The sequence below is a fragment of the Pinus tabuliformis genome, chromosome X, assembly GCF_031772625.1.
Source record: "Pinus tabuliformis cultivar Carrire ecotype Pingquan chromosome X, CPIR1, whole genome shotgun sequence".
NCBI classification, from domain to species: domain Eukaryota; kingdom Viridiplantae; phylum Streptophyta; class Pinopsida; order Pinales; family Pinaceae; genus Pinus; species Pinus tabuliformis.
The window spans coordinates 941,000,232-941,016,750 of record NC_142308.1 but is presented as its reverse complement, the minus strand read 5'-3'; the positions used below and the strand labels follow the sequence as shown (position 1 = coordinate 941,016,750).

Genomic DNA, 16,519 nt, shown 5'->3' with positions numbered 1-16,519 from the left:
ACAATCCTCCAAGTACTGAATAAGATTTAAAGAATGCCCACAGCAATCTTTGAGCAACAACAAAGAAGGATAACATTCTTTATACATTTCACAGAACACATCATGAAAACTAGCAAGCGAATAGATTGAACCATTTTCCAGACTTTTATACCAAGACCATGCTTTTCCTTCTAAAGTGGCCATAAACATCCTCATGAGACAATCCTCAGGAAAGTGAACCTTAAGACTGCGTACATGCATATGAAACCTAACCAAATGAAGAGCAGCATTGTCCTTCTTTTCATCTTTGAATATTGGAAGATCATCTAACCAATCAACCTTTGGCATAGGATTTGGAAAACCAGGGATATGAGACCGATCCATAGGAGCATACCTGGCATTCATTCTTGCAGTAGAATCCATCTTGAGACTTCATCAAGCTACTGATCTTCTAGCAGTGGAGTCACCTTCTAATTTGTTATTTGCTGTGTGGAGTCGCCAAGGTAGTTTTGCAGCCTCAAATTGATGTCTGAGCTCCTGCTACCTTCAGAAGTTCAACCATTGATTTCGGGAATGAATAGACTTCAGGCTCCCGGCAGACGCACCAAAATGTTATCACAAAATCGTGTACTAAGGGCTGCTACTTAGCAAGATCTCATGTAACTATTTCAAACCAGGCTTTAGACTAAGGCTTAGCCTCCCTAGTCAGAGAGGGCTCTCTCACAGATTTTTGATATGCTTTAATAACAAGAAAAGATGGCTAACTCTTCAAACAGTATATGAAAATAAAGCTGGTTGGACACATATCAAATTGGTCTTCATTGGGCTATGGAGTCTCACACATTTAGTAAACAAAAGCACAGTCATTTCATGGAAGTCAAGGCTCTTTGCATCAGATGTTCAAACATACTTTACATAAACCACAGCTTGCCAAGCATACAGGAAGTCAGAGCATTAAACATGAATTCTGAGTGATTATGCTGTAACAAGGCTGTCAAAGAAAATTAAGAGAATAAACCACCATCACATTTGAACAATATAATTCATTGAGAATCTTGAGAAGAAACAACAACTGTTTTACTATTACTGTAATAAGTCTTTTACCTTGGCCCAAATAAAACTCTGTTTTTTATAAAATCTCCAACCCTTTCTTCATCCAACATTGATCCATATATAGGCAAACAAGCTTAACCACCTCGAGCTTCCTCCTCCAGCATGAGGGGAGCCTCGAAGGTGGCTATTGACTATCCCTATCTAGTGCATAACTAATTTATTAATTACAAACATGCTGAGCTGTAATTACACAAAATCCTAATCAAACTAAAACACTAATTCCATTCTCCTCGTATGCTTGATTCTTCTTGGATCCTTGACAGCTGTCCTCCTTCAGTTAGGCTGAGATGGCTGAGCTAAAGATGCAAGGAACGCTGACTTTGGATACCTGCTAGCGCTGATGGCTCATTTATCATCAGAATCAAAACACCTATTTTTAAGGTCCCTGTCTCCTACCATCCTTCGAAAATTCAGCAACATGTCCCAGCTCTTTTAATAACCCCAAGTATGGAATGCTGCCATGTTTCTGATGTGCTGTAAGTGGTATTGATATACAGGTGTTTCTCTTCCTCAACTCCCGCTCACAATATCACAATAGCTGCTGTGCGTTTAAAATCACCACCTACAGCAGTTTCGTAGCGCGCTACGAAACTGCTGTGTGATTTTTAAAAAACACAGTCTACCTCTAAACTCCTCACAAAATTGAATAGCTACTGTTGCCATTCTTCAGTTTCATTTCCTGAAAAAGGAGCACCAGATTTGTCTTGTCTTGACATCTGAACGAAATACTAAATAATCCACATTGGCCTTTCGCTCAAATTTCTGGTCTTCACTTATATCTATGAAATCAATCTGTTGGTGTTTCGCTTTTTACTTTACTTTCCTTTGCAATTAGCACAGCAGAAGATGAGGGAATGAAAGCAAAAGCAATGTTTGACAATAATTGGAAGCTCCACATCAATGATCATTTTTCCATGGAATGGCAATTCCACCTGCCAAACAAAATCCTCACTGTTTTTGACCACCTTGTCAATTACTTTTGGATGTGTTAAAAATCTGATGATTTCCTTCCAAGGTCTGAATTTGAACTATAAATGATGCTATTGGAGGTTGCTCCTTCAACCGCTTTGAAGGTTCTGGAAAACATTGTACATATGATAACCTACTTCCTTCTATTGAAATGTGCCAATTCCACATCCTTATCTTGAAAAGATCAGACATCTTGTAGGAAATATAAGAAACCAGATTTTCTATTCTCCAATACCTTGATTGAATCTTCGGCCTCCTCGACCTTTAGACTTCCCAATGTTGGTGCATGCATCAACAGCTGCAAAAGCATCCAGCTTGCAGACACTCTGTTCAACAGCCACATGACAATCAACCATACACACACCCTGAGTAATTGCTACAATGTCTTTCACATTGCAAGCGCTCTCATCAACTGTCACTGGAAACCCAATATTGACTTTCCTTTCTTCAACAGCCTCAATGAACTCAGCCTTGTAGGCACTCTCATTACCAGTTACTGGGGCATCAACCTTAGAAACACTCTCATCAATTGCCATGGGTTCTTCAACCATGCCCAGGCTTTCATCTTTTAAACCAGGTTCATCATTATGGCAGAAATTATCATTGACAGCCATAGTCGCATTAACACTGCGAAATCCTTCAACTGAGAAAAACGCATCAATCATTTGGTTCACTGTCGGTAGTGTTACAAGGTGAGTCAGAAACAATGCCATCTTTTAGAACCTCAGCGCCATTACAAACTTCAATCTCATGTTTGCCATGCCCCAAAGCATGCTTATGAGAAGCAAACGCTTCCTTATATCCCCAGTGATTTTTTTTAGAAGTTTCATTCGATACTATTATAGAATCCTTTACAAGAGCTATCCCCTGCGCTACTTTACAGAATGCATCAGTTTCTGGAATTAAGATAAGGTGTCTGTCAGCTGGTGCTTGAAAATGCATTTCTGAAACATGACTCGCATTGCTAGTTTCTTGTCTACCAATTTCACTTTCACAATTCCAACAATTTCATGCCCTGGCATCAATGGATACTCTGAATCATCATGTTCATTCCGGGTCCATACAACATCGGCGTAACAAACTCCACCATGAATTATCTTTAATGAGATATCATCAAGGCCTGGAACCCTTCAGATAAATTGGTAAGGCGACCAAACACCTGATGGATCTCGAGCTACCCAAAATGCGGGAAAGTTGTGGCAACACGTTGCTTTACATTATCATCAAGGATATCACTATTAAGCAATCCATCCAAATCTGTCTTTGACAGCGCATATTCCCTACAGAGAACATCTGTCATAAGATTTTCGGGAGTTTCAGTTCCTTTAACAGAAATAACCACACACGGCAAATGGCGCAACACCACAGCAAAATATGCAGCTTCACGTTTCGCTTGATAGACACGTCCTTTTCGTAGGGTGTCAGGAGGTAGATTAACAAATTTCGGATATGCCTCAGCACGACCCCGCCACCAACTGTCACCTTGTAATACAGGTCTCCTGTTACGGCTCCAAGGGGTCAAAACGCCTTGCCGATATAGCCATGCACATGGAAATATAACTGGATTAACATTCCATAAGAACATTTCTGGTGTATGCATTTTATCAAACAGTAGGCATGCGTTCTCCAAAGACGCCACATCTCCTTGAATTTCAACATTAGGATCCATCATATTCTCATATTGATTTGAAACCCGGTAGCATTATGTACTTTTCACCTGTATGTATAGATGATTTTTGCATCAGACTTGAGCATGCGAACACCAAATGCTTCCATCACCAATAAGACAATTTCATAGCATCATCTCTGTTCTTTCCATATACGACCTGTGACCCTCAGTTTCCTCTGAATAATCAAAACATCATGACTGTCCCGGACTTTCTTATGGCTGTCGCAAATGCTTCTTGGTATTCCTTGCCAACACAGCTTTCGTCCATTTTCCCCCACGCAAATTTTTTTTGCTTCATTATCATCACCAATAAAGCGCAAAAAGGCCATATACACAGGGGCCATTCCAAGCTGGAATGTTTCAAAGTGCAAACAGATTTGTTGACCAAAACAGTTGAATACCGTCAGCATCCATGTTACATTATCCACCTCCTGAGGATTAGGTTTTACATATCAACGATTGAAGGTGCAGCCATTGTGCATGTCCACCTTGTGATCATTTCTCAAGTGAGTCAAAAGCGCTGGCATGTACCCAGTAACTGAGCATTCAGAACCCGCGTAAGGGCAACTGTAAGGCCTGAACATGCATTGTTGTTCATGCTTGAGTTTGCTATAATATGTGAATATGTCGTGACAACCAAGCTTTCGATGTCTGCAAGGAAGTTCCAGAGATTCTGCAACCTTTTCAAAAGCCATACATCTTATATTCCCCAGTTCATGTCTGCAAGTGGGGCAACGGTTATGCACTCTCAACTTGCAGAAGTATTTTCATGAGAAGATGAAACAAAATGCTCAGGTCAGTAAGGGACATAGTAAGAAGAATCAAAGTGACATTCATTTGGACCCATTTAATCGTTTTGTTCAGAGCCACTTTCGGGATATGTATATGACAGGACAGAGGCTCGGAGTTCTGAATTAGTTGAGGATGGCATGGGGAATAACATACAAGAATAAAAACTGCTTACATATCCATTGCTTTGCCTCTAGCAGATACAATCACAATACCGTTTGCATCATTGTGCTGGTGGAATGATCTTGACTAATACGACCCCATTTTCCGCCAAAGAAAAACAAATGTCAATCAGGTGTCTATGTTCTCTGTCGATGGAAGAACTAATACACGAACAACTAGTATCGTTTACCCAATCTTTAACATTTCAAAAACTCATCACTGACACGTACATGATCCCACAACCATGTAAACCTTGATATCTTCAATCTTATCTGAAAGATCTGACATTAGACCTTTAAGCAGATCAACCTCATCCACAGCAGTTGTAGCCTGTGTACAAAAGGCATGATAGGATTTGGACCTCCACTGAAAACTTGAACAAATCCCAATTTCGTAGCATGCTACGAAATCACCTAAACAGGCAGCGCTACGAAACTGCTAAAAAAGAATTCATGCGCTGCGAAAACACCCTGTCTTTAAGCTAGGCTAAAAAATTTTTTGACAACAGAATTTTCAGTGATAACAGAATCCTTATTATCATAGATATTTTACACCATGTTTATAAAGCATTTATATTTATGGAGATATGTTGCATAGTGAAAATATGGGATGTTATTTTACTATATTGAAAAACTTTGACGATGGTTGTAGTAGACCCTTTAGTACACACATATAACACATATATGATTTTCCTTCTCCATTTTGTAGCACTTTGTGAGTTATTTTTTATTGATACTCACATTGTCATTTGAGAATATATTTAGATTGATATCTTAAAAATATATAGCTATAAATAACCATTCTTAATGAAGAGTTCACCTTTAGGATTCAAAATGGAATTTTATATTATCTAGAGTAGAAGATGTTTTATATTATAAATATATGTTTGGGGTCACAAAAGTACAATAAAATAGTATAAAATTGATAACTCATGTTTATAATTACAATCTTTTGATCTATCCTGATGTCTATCCAAAGCCTATAGAAGAAGTCTACTGTAAATTAGAATTAAACAAATTAAACAAATATGTTAAAATTTTAATTTTTAAATTATAAATTACACAATTGGAAATACTTAGTTTTAAGTGTAAAAATGTTTCCACTAGAAAAAAATGAGTAAAAACGTTTGTGAATCTTACCAATTATATAAAATTCCAAAAAGGCGAACAAAAAAAAATATAATTAGCGAAATAAAGAAAATTAAATAATACAACAATAGTATAAATGACGAAATAACATAAGCACATATCAGTCTTCATTGTCATCACCTTGATTATCTTCCTCGCTTGGAATGATAACACTGCTATTCTCAAAAATATGTTTTGATCTACTGTCATGTCTTAATACGAACCATCAATCCCTATCCAACACATCTGGATAAAAAACACTTGGTTGCAATGTTTGGGGAAAACATAAGGCTGCTTAGCTTCATGCCACATTTTTCTAGAGTCGATAGATATCATTCCACTATTGCGATCTTCATTTACATTATTCCAATCAAAGGTGTCCCCCCACTTGCACCTAAAAATAACACAATGGAATGAAGAGAAGTCCACTTCAATGATCTCTTATATCTTTCTGATGTAACCTAATGTCCCCTGTATTAGGTTTTGATCACATTGCCTAACATGAATAGATTGGTCGAAAACAACTTCCACTCCATGGTCTCGTGTCATGCATCCATCATTGATGTCCTCCGTGTGAAAATGATGTCCATATGTCCACATAGATGGGAACAATTACACCTATAAAAAGGTGAAAAAATCATAGTGTCATGTGTCTAATGACTTGAACATAATTAAAATATAAAATATAGATGTTACAATTCAAAGGTGCATTATGAAGTTAAAATAAATGTACATAAAGAGATTACCAAGTTGTTTCACCCAATCCCTATGTTTAGTGCATCCTCTTTAGCACGTGGGTAATGACCAGATGCATTGTATTTCTCTCCAACTTGATCAACAACCCAACTGCTGGGGCATATCATTGGCATATTTTCTTTTAAATGATCAGGATAAGGCACACTTCTACCGTTCAACCATCATAATTCTTTCTTGTCACTGTCCCATTTCCTCCTCTTGTGTTCGTACAATGTGACCCATGGCCGTTTCGCTTCCGAATTGTAAAGAATGAATTTTTTGATGGATTTAATTTTTGAATTCACTGATGAAATCAAACCAACATATATAGTACGCATGAGATCAAAATATGCATTATGAAGTTCAATGTGAATAGTTACTACGTAGAAATTTCACAAATGATAATTCACTTACTCTTTATCAGGTGCCCTTTTCCATTCATTTGGAGAAGCTCCCCTTGTATTTTATCTTCATCCCTTTCGTCGTCCCAAATCACCACACCTGGTGTGTTGTCGTTCTGCTTGATGTACTCACTGGAATAATAGAAATACTCATATGATATGTACCCCTCTACCATAGACCTCTCAAGTTTTTCCCTTTGTTGAATAAAATATTTCAATTTATTCATGTACCTCTCTAAGAAGAACATCTAATGACAAGAAACCACCCCAACTAATTCAACCTTATTTATTAGGCGAATTAGAAGATGACAATGCAAGTCCATGAAACTCGTTTGCAGTTCCATATCAAACATACAAACAATCTTAGCTATCTCTTGATGCCACCATGGAATGCTAGCCATATGAATCTCATTTGATCTTATCCAACGTACAAATACAAATAATTTAGATATGGAACATCATAGGTATTGGGGGAAGTCATGGTTCACACACCCATGCACAAATAGAGGATAATGAAACTGCAAAATAAACACATACAAAAGTTAATTATATTTTATCCCATTGTGTAAAAATAATAAAATCATGTTTTTGACATATGTACTTTTAGAAGGTTCAAATGGTCATGCAATTGCAGGCCCGACAAATGGTATTCCACAGTGAAGCAACACCATAGTGAAGAACCATATAAAGAAGGAACCCTCACACCCATTATAATATCCTTTTCCAAAGAAAGATCATATTTCTTTAAAATCCATGGGACATCACATTCTTTGAAAGACCTAGAGGGACCAACCTCTCCTCTACTTTCTTATCTTGGCCAATGTTTCTTTTTAGTTTTTGAAGAAATAAGATCTCTCCTAACAACCAATGTGTCATTTTATTTCGATGATATGTGCCTCCATAAAGAAGATGAAACATTTTTGAATATATGCATGGGATATAGTAAGTGGGAAATCTTAAGATGCTCCCAATATGGGAGCTCATAAAAGACAAATTTCCTTTTCATCCCAATGGGAAATTTCTCAACATACGTGTCAAAGAATTCTGGATCATCGAACATATGCTCCCCATTTGAATCAAACATTTATGTCATCTCCTTCCCCTTCTCTCTCTCATATGCTCTAAACCATTCAATTTGTGTCATTATTGTAGGCCTTTGGGTGCTCTCCGATTTACCATTGAAAACTGATGTTTCTCTTCTATAAGAGTGTTCTTCTGGGAGGAATACCTTGGAGTAGTCATACACTGGTTTCATAGGTGGTTGTACCACCTATCCTTCAAATAATGTCCAAAACATTTACATCCATGATACACTTTTGTTACAAGACCTGCGAAATTATTGTATAATACAAGGCATGTTAGTTATCATGAAGATCAGAAAAATTGTAGCAAATTAAATGAATATGCGAAACAATATTGTTACACATATAAACCACATATAAACAAATCAATAAACATGTGATTTATCATAGCAAAATCCTAATCCTCAATAATCATGTGTGGTGTAAGCACATATGCCATACAATGTAAAACTTCTCTCTATTGCGATGGGTCTTAATACATAATATATATGTATCCCTTCCCATCATTCAATTCATCTATCAATGGTTGTAAGTAGGCATCCATATTATTCACTTTTCTTCTACCATGGAAAATGAGAGTCAACATAAGATGTTCATTCTTCACGGAAAACCATGGGGGGGTATTTCTATTGATCACTACTACAAGCCAAATAAAATAATTGGTGTTTTGGAGGGAATATGGGTTGACGCCATCCATGGATATGCTGAATCATAGACTTCGTACTTCATCCTTGAATTTTTCAGGCCATGTATCCTCTATATGCTTCATGGCTATTGAATCTATTGGGATTCACATAACTCCTGACTCACTTCTGTGTGAGGCATGCCATCCTTGCAACATAGCTAATTCTTTGCAATGAAAGAGCCTTTGAATCCTTGGGATTATAGGCATGTGCCTCAATATATTATGAGGAGGACCATGTGATTTACCCTTTTTATTTATTTATTTATGGTATATATCATGCCCACATTTCAGACATATCTCTTTGTATGCATATTCTCCTCTATATAGAATACAATCATTTGAACATGCATGATATGATATGTACTCAACACCTAACATTTTCAACAACTGTTTTGCCTCTTCACAGCTACCAGGAAAGACATTATCACTCAAAAGAACCTTATCTTTAAATAGCCTGTAGTTGGTGGGAAATATAAAATTATGTATAATGTTAACATTTAAAGCTCATAAAATTGACCATTTTTAATACAATTTATTATGTGACGAGATTTCGCAAAATATAAGGGACTTGATCATGGTCAATTACCTCAATATTTTTGAGAAACATGCATTCAACATACCAAAATTTTCTTTCAAGTTATATAATAACATTGTTTTCCCCAACTGGATAGACTTTGACTAGCCACCAGGTCCAGAGAGATGGGTGGTGGAAGAAAATTTTAGGCTTTCGAATATGGTATCAGCGATATGAGCATCATCCCCTAGTTCATCATTCTGGAATGCATCTAACAAAATTGCCTCCATGGAAGTCATATCCTGTAAGTAATAATCCATACCAACCTCTATTTGATTTCCTCCATTGTCAACTTGTGATGAAGAACTAATACTGTTGTAGTCATTCCTACTTGGTGAATCTTGAGTAGTGGGAATTGAATAGGTGGTTGATTCAACCATTCTTTGTATGCTTCCTCTCTTAGTTTTTCTCTTAATGCAAATTTCTCTGGATTTGAAATTATAGTGGGGTGCTCCAGAAGATGGTAGGTGGGTCACTCATCATCACTAGAATCCTAGTTTCAAAAAATGTTAAACATTAGTACATCAATGATATTACTAAGCACAATGCAATTGGTTTGTTGAAATTACACTATACCAAACAATTACCATCGCTAACCTAGGATTGTGACTGGAAGATGTCATTTCCAATTGGTAGGGTGAAGTAACTGTGCATTTTCATCTACCAACTGCTTGCAGTATGCTGCTCCTCATAAGAGCTTTCAACATTTTTGAAATGGTGGAATATTTTCTGCATCTGAACTCGATTCTGAACATTTTTATTCAAATTAACATGGACAAAAAAATTAATTAATTAGATAATCAGATTATAAATAAAATTTGAACTTACTGGAGATGGAAAGGGAGAACTTTGCGAAGGACTTTGAGCAATATGGAACGAGTTGGAATTTGAAGAATTGACCATTTGATATTATGATATTTTCTCCCTGCATTTGAGAAAAATCAACAATAAATTTTTGTGTACATACCTAAAATTAATTTCGAGAACCATATAACCACAATATGAATTTCAATATAGTTTTCAAACCATTTTTCAATAATAAGGCAACTTTAAGCAAAAAATGTATACTATGAACTACTGTAACTCATGTGGATGCATCCTAAAGGATAATTTGAGATGAATATGCCATTTTATGTGAAAATAAAATTTCAGATAACTTTTAAAGCATATCGGTGTGCTTGTAAAAGTAACTGCATCGATGCATTTAAATAATAAAAACATTGATGCTTAAAATAGTAGCCACATCATTTTCCAGAATTTCAAAAATAAAAAATGAATTATGTTATATCAATGCTCTTCTAAAACTAATCGCACTGATGCGTTTAAGTAATAACCACAACGATGCGTTAAAATAATAACCACACTGGTTTCCAAGATCTCGAAAATAAAAAAATGATTCTATCATATCGATGCTCTTCTAAAACTAATCCCATTGAGGCGTTTAAGTAATAACCACATTGATGCGTTAACATAATAACCGCACTGGTTTCTGGGATTTCACAAATAAAAAAAGGATTCTATTATATCGGTTCTCTTCTAAAACTAATCTCATGATGCGTTTAAGTAATAACCGCACCAATGCATTAAAATAATAACTGCATCGATTTCTAGGATTTCAAAAATAAAAAAGGAATTCTATCATATCAGTGTGTTAAAAAATTTAGCGCACCGATAAGTTATCTTAAGTAGTGCACGTTTCTCATAAACACATTGGTGTGTTTTACTATGAAATGCACCAATGTTTGGAAAAACTGAAAAAAAATGCATGTTTATTTTTTCAAATTGAAAAATGAGCGGTAATTGATTTTTCGAAATCTAATTTCATAAAGTCTTTTAAATAGTAAGAAGCTATTCAATATTTCATTATTTTTCCCAAAATACGAAGGGAGAGATTTGAAAGAGAGACTCTACTAGGAGCACTATGGAGCAAAAAGATGCTTTGGAATAACATAACTATTTAGAAGATCAAAATTTGAAAGGTATGGCGATTCACTCAAAACCTACATGGTAAAAATTTTAAATTGTACTGTTGATTTTACTAATTTTTTTTTTACAATTTCTATTAGATTTAATTAAAAGAGTGATTTGCAACAGAGCTTGGAGCAGTAGAATACTTTGGAACAACATAAATATTCAAAAGATCAAAATTGAAAGGTATGGTTATTCACTAAAAACCCTACATAGTAAAATTTGTATTTACTAATAATTTTTTTTACAATATCTGTTCCTATTTAGATTTAATTAAAATTCATAAGAAAAATAAAAAAATTAAGTAGTTACCTTAAACCCTTGCTTCTTCTTGCTTATGTGACTGGAAAATTTTACCTTAGGGTTTAACTCCCTCTACCACTTCACAATAAAGGCTTTTCATTTTTGGCATTTTATATTTCATGGGTTTGTGTTATTATATAAGGTGTGTATGATGTAAAACATGGGGACCAGTTGTTGAATCGGATCCAAACCTTGATGACCTTGTCCATTTTTTTAATGGCTTATGTTTATCGATGTGCCATGTTTTATAAAACACATCGGCGTGCCTATGACAAATAGAACCGTTATTGTGTTTAATTTTTTATGTTTTCCTTATTTACCGTGATGGTGGTGCATTTATCGTTACCTATCACACCATCATAATTTAAAGTAATTAAAAAAAAAATCTTCGCCGGTTCTCAATAATTAACTGCCTGGTGCATTTACTAAATTAAATGCACCTATGCGTTTATTCAGATAAGCCCATCCGTTTTGAGAGCTCTTTTTGGCTGAAAATTATGTTATTTATTTATAAAATATATTTAATGGTTTATGTATTGAAAGGACATGTTGTATATTATAAAAAAGATGTATGAAAAGTGGTCAAGTAGCAAAAATATTGATTGATACAATGATAACACATCGAAAAAAGAAGAAAAGGCAAGTTCTTTGTAAATTCTTTACAAAATTAATATGTTTGAACTATATGTAAGTGTAACTAATATTTATTGGTTACTGTGTGTCATGCAAAGCCACAAAATGAGGAAGTTCTATAAGGTTATTTCTGATCTAAATGTAAAAGCGCATAAAAGCCTGATGGAAAAATTGCAAAAGGATGAATCAAGTGAATGAAAAAATACTATTCAAATGAGTTTTGTCTTTTGAATGTTCATTAATAATATACTTAAGAATATTAGATAACATGTTTCAAACAATCTATTAATTGACATAAGTTTAATGTTCTACAGGGATCAACAACGAAGGAAAAGAATGTCGTTCTAATTTTTTTTTTTATAGAACATGTAAATGACGATGAATTGGTCCTTAGCTCATACGGAGTGGTGTTGGAGGTTAATGAAAGAGGGAATTATTTTGACAACACTATGAGGGATATAGTGGAACGAATGTATAGACGCAATTTCCACTTACAAACAAAAATCAATCCAACGATTCCAAGAACCAAGTTTTATTAAAACTATAGGAAGTATTTCTAGAACAATGGTCAATGAGACCTGTCAGACTTATTAAAATGATTTTCTAGAATTATATGTATATATTACTACAAAGCATTCATTCATTAATATAAATCTTGTTATATTTAGTTTTCATATGTCAATATAAAAATAGTTTATTACCTTTTTAAGAAGATTATGAAAATCCCAGGGATCAATGAGATGATATCTAAAACATGACAGTAGGAATGTCCAAAAAAGTGTACAAGGAGATGGTCAAATAAATGGACATAATTACATCACAAGAGGAGCCATCTCAACAACAATGCACTTCAAATGTATGTAATAATTGAATTTTTCTATTATGTACATATAAAAAAATAATTTAGCATTAAATACTAATTTTCAAGTATTTTTTGCAGAAAAGAAAACAAAATGGAACCCATTCAGAACATAAAATAAGACGACAAGGAAGAAAAGGGTTGATATAAAAGTTTGTGAGTAATTGTTAATATTTCCTTATAACAACTTAGATTTAATTTTTGTATATTTTAAGTTGTTTAATATCAACCATCCTTGAATGTATTCAAATAGGTGCTAACATTCAAAAAAGAGCAATTTGAAGAATTGATTGACATTGGGTTAAATATGGGTTGTGAGAGTATGTTGGCATATCAAAAATTAATTTTGGAATTTATAAGTATCAATATTGTTTTACTTCTCCAAGTTTATAATTAATAGAACAAAAAGATCCTTTATATTAAATCTATGATTCATTACGGGGTATAAAACTTGTAGGAAACAAAGTATGGAACTACGCCAACATAAGAGTTGTTGAAAGAAGAAATGGGATCTGGTTCAATTTTCATTATTCTCACCAATGTAGATACACTCATTACACTTTATTTTTATGTTTGTAGACTAAATTTTAAGAAGACAAAAAAATAGATGAAATCAACAAAAAATTTGTCTAGATAACCCAAGTCATGGAAGTAGCTTGAGCACTAACAATAGTTTCAGCGAAGAATGATGAGATATTAATGCAAGCTGCTTATTTTTTAAAATAATTGTCTATGAAAATCAAACATTTTGTTTAATGTAATGGACATAGTGTGCCAATTGAAAGACTAGGGATTACTAATAACTATCCCATTTTGTATGACAAATATCCTCTTATTCATATATAATAAAATGCATTTTAATTTATTATATTGCATTGTCCAAAGTCAATGTGAAATGTTACACTACTGATTAAATGCATGGATGATTAAATATTATAATGAAGTGTTGTAGCGACTGCAACACCCTCCAAAATTTGGCCTGCATCCAAATTTGGAGCCTTCCTGGGTTTCCGCCCTGATGGTTGCAAGCACTCGGGCTCATTCCATGAGATCTTGTCGAGTATTTACACCCTTTTTTGTTAATCGACCATCGGTCATCTTTGGCATGTTGATTGCTATGTCATGCTTGTGATCTTGTTCTGGCCAGTTTGATGGTTTTCCTTTGTGTGCATGAGTTGTTTTCACTCTGTGAACATCAGTCACACTCACACACAATGTTGCAAGCATTGTCCTGCAATGTCATTAGGGTTGTTCGAAGATCTATCTCAAGTGTCGCACTTGTCACTCTTAACCTTTAAGAAAATCTCATTAAGCACACGTTTGTCTTGTTGGCTTGAGGTGTCTTATTGTCGAGTCATGCTAAGTGTGTGATCATAATGTCATGTATGCACAAGTTCACTTGCTCTCACACTTAGCCATTTTTCCTAAAAATATTTCGACTAGACAACCCTCCTTCAATTAGACCCTAACTGAGCTACACTGCGTAGTCTCAGCTCTCAGTGACCCTGCTCTGCTGCCCAAAACTATGTAGAGCTTGAGGTTTTCATCTGGGGCAGATTAAACTATGCAATCCTTTAAGTGAGAAAGCTGTCTGTCTCCCAAAACTGTGCAGAAGTTATTCCCAAGTTCGATCCAATCTCCGCTTCCCACAAGATCACTCATCAAGCCTCCCTCTGGTCTACTGGAAAGCTGAATTGCATTGGGACCCCAGGTTGCACTTCTCTCCAAAAATACAAAGACATGCCTAGTTTCCTGCCTTACACTGCATGCATAAATTGCACAGATTTGACTGGCAGGCCCCCCTACTGGCTTGCTCTGCCCTATTCCTAAAAATTGTGCAGTTTTGACTAACACTCTCCCTGTTGCCTCACTCTACATTCATCCTAGAAACTTCATAGTTGTGTTGGGAAGGCCCTTGCTATCTGTCTGACATTGTCCCTCAAAATTGTGTAGTTGTGTCCAACAACTCCCTGCAACCCGATCCAACTTTCCTCTAAAAATTGCGCAGTTTTGACCAACAACTCCCCCAGCCTTCCTCTGAAAAATGTGTAGAAATATCAGCCAGAGCCTCCCACTTCCACCTCTTTCTTCCTTTGAGAAACTGTGCAGTTTTCTAGCTGGATCTTTGGATGACTTGCTCAATCCTCATTCTAAAAATTATGCAGAATTTCCAAGCAGTTCCTCCCAACACCCTGCCTTATCTTCCTCCTAGGAACTGCGTAGTTCTGCCCGGCTGGGTTCTACCTTGCAGCTATCATTGTTGTTTGGGATTGCGTAAATATTCTTCCCAGTGACATCTACACAATTTTTCTTGATAGTTCTTCAGATCTGCTCATCCCGACCTAAGCTGTACTCTGCAGAGTTTTAGTGGCTTGTCCTCCTTCTTAGTCACTTTCACCCAAAATGGAAAACAATGTATCATGCTAGACTGGGAGATTTTTTGGATTTGATGTCGTCTTGCCATGAGTGATTGTAGGAATAGGTACATTGATGAAACATAGCGCGGAGACAAATGAGATGAAGAAGGAGCACATGCTAGAAGAATTGCTTGCAGTTGAACGAACATACGAAGAACATCGAGAAGCAAGTGAAATGGATACATGTTTATGAACCATTAAGAAAAGACCAAGACCATCGAAGACCCCACAACGCTTTACTATGCGGAGGTGAAGACATAACACACCGAGAGCACATCCATCACTCAACAATATAGAAGTTCGACATAGACGCCAGATTTAGCTAGTTATGTTAGCAATGTCATGTCGAGTTGTGTCATGAGTTGTCTTAACCACATCACTACTATGGGCCATACTTGTTGTAATCAAATGTAATGTAATATGAAAGTCCAAGAGACGTACATAAGAAGACAAAGAGTCACGTTAGTTGAAAAATCATAGGAATTTGAACAGTCATGAGGGAAGTCTAAGAGTCACAAGGGTCAAGTATCCCCCTTGGCTATATATACCCCCTCATTGTATGAGTAAAGGACTTTTCACCTTGGCTCCTCCCACATAGCCTTGAGAGTTTGTAGTTTGTTCTTTAAGGAGCGAGGAGTGGCTCTAATGTCCTACTATTGGGGCTAGTGATGTATGGTGTACATATGTATCTTGGAACTTTTTCTTAACTCAGAAGCCTGTCTTAGGCCAACACATTTTCACGCATGTTTTGTATCCATTTGTAAGACTATTCTTTAAACGTTTGTATTGCATGTTTGCTTAACTTGTACTAATATAGTTGAACATTTTCGGTTATTTTAGTACTTACATTGTTAAATATGTGTTGTTTTTTTTATCCATGATGTCTCATCCATGTGGACTACTCTGCCGGACATTAGATAGAACATTCTTGTGTTTTCTTGGTTATAATGATTGTCACCCCCGTGTGGACTAATCCATTGGATAATGTATGTGTTTTCCCTTGTAATTTGGTTTTACTGACTGTCGCATCTGCTGTGGACTATTCCACTAGATG

At 35.6% G+C, this 16,519-nt stretch overlaps 1 pseudogene; it reads right to left on the bottom strand.

Moving 5' to 3' along the window:
* Positions 1-3,861: 3,861 nt before the first annotated feature.
* LOC149142802 (E3 ubiquitin-protein ligase SINAT2 pseudogene) overlaps positions 3,862-16,519 on the bottom strand; it is a 32,109-nt pseudogene continuing 19,451 nt past the window's right edge.